This window comes from Lipotes vexillifer, unplaced genomic scaffold (genome assembly GCF_000442215.2).
Source record: "Lipotes vexillifer unplaced genomic scaffold, Lipotes_vexillifer_v1.1 scaffold212, whole genome shotgun sequence".
Classification (NCBI taxonomy): domain Eukaryota; kingdom Metazoa; phylum Chordata; class Mammalia; order Artiodactyla; family Lipotidae; genus Lipotes; species Lipotes vexillifer.
Window position 1 is genome coordinate 1,883,355 of NW_006780016.1, and position 1,820 is coordinate 1,885,174.

Genomic DNA, 1,820 nt, shown 5'->3' on the forward strand with positions numbered 1-1,820 from the left:
CCCGCCCAGTAAGCTCTTGGTGGGCTTTGGTTATAGGTTGACCATTATCAGGTGAGGGGTGGTAATGAGTGAAGCTGCGTTTTTGGCTGGCTGTGTAAAGAATAAAAGGTCTGTGTATCTAACAATATAAAGGAAGCCAAGGAGATGTGCCTTGCCTCCACTTTTAGTTCTCCGTCTGAGCTTGATCTGGGCAAAGCTGGTAGCTACTGATAGGGAGGGGCTCAGGAAAGTGAGAATGTTCTTCTGAGAATAGCCTGCCCCCAACAGGCGGTGAGAGCTGCTTGTGGAATTCCATGGGCCGTTGCTGAATTTGAACCAGATTGAGGTTGCCTTGGTACATGTTAGGCCCTCAGTAAGTATTCCCAAATGATTAAACGATCCCATACCTTTGTTTGCCTGTCTGAGAAATGGAAGTGACCCTCTTGCTTGTGAAAGACCCAATTCCAGAACTATGGCAGTGTTGTGTGCACTCAGAAGAGCAAATGCACACCTGTAAAAAAAGTTCTCTGTTACTGACTTTGCTTTGACTTTTTTTTTTTTTTTTTCTCGGTACGCGGGCCTCTCACTGTTGTGGCTTCTCCCCCGTTGCGGAGCACAGGCTCCGGACGCGCAGGCTCAGCGGCCATGGCTCACGGGCCCAGCTGCTCCGCGGCATGTGGGATCTTTCTGGACCGGGGCACGAACCCGTGTCCCCTGCATCGGCAGGTGGACTCTCAACCACTGCGCCACTAGAGAAGCCCGTGACTTTTTATTTTTTATTTGTTTACATGGAGTTCTAACCAAAAAAATCACTCCAAAAATGATGCATGTTTTTAAATACCATTTACCTCTCCTTGCTTTTTTCCTACAATTCCTTTTTGTCTCAAATTTTCAAGACAAAGAAATTGTTAATGTCTCTTAAAAAAAAAGATTGGAAGTAATGTAGGTGAATTTCATTTTCAGAAAAGCCTGTGATGATTGAAATATATAACAGATAAGTTTGTGGGTTTTTCCTATTATGAGAAGGACTGTGAGGTTTATCAGCGATGGCTGTGCAAGATCACTTTAGGTAGCTAGAGGGCTTCATGAGCAGTTGTCTCCTTCTATAGGGACACCTATAATTGGAGGGGCCGTTTCATCTGGTATGACTTGTAGCAAAATGTTTGGTGTTTTGACAGAAAAAATATATGATCTTTGTGAGTCTGGCTTGCCAGGCCTATGCAGTCTCAAAATTTTTATGACTACAGCACTTGATATGATGATTTAAAAAAAAAAAAACATTGTAAAAAGTGCTTTTAGGGCTGGGTCGGGGAATGTCAGTCAGCTAACCAGGTTCCAGATATGCCCGGTTTCTCTTTTCGGATCCCCCTTAACTGAATTGGATGGTGTTCCTGCTGCTTTTGGGGTGGAGGATGGAACACAACTTCTCCACTGAAGGAGAATCAATGTTCTATTTTATCTGCATATGAAAAGGAGAGATTTTTAGGAGCCTAGAACTTGTTAATACTTTTTATTTCCTTTCTGAGCCAGGTAGCTATGGAAAGTTGTTTAAAATATATCAGAATATCATCTCGAGCCAATCGGCCTCTGCCATTACTAGCTGTGCTGCTTTAGACAAGTTACTTAACTTCTCTGTGCCTCACTTTTTTGCCCTCTCTTTCTCTGCAAAATGGCATAGTGATATAGGACCCTGACTCCTAAGGTCTTTGTGAGGCTCGAATGAGAATGCATGCTAAAGGACTTAGCACAGTACATGGTAAATAGTAAGTGCTCAATAAGTTAACCATTTTTTGTGTGTGTTAAAGAGATTTGGGTAGGAGTATAGAGAAAGAAGAAAATTG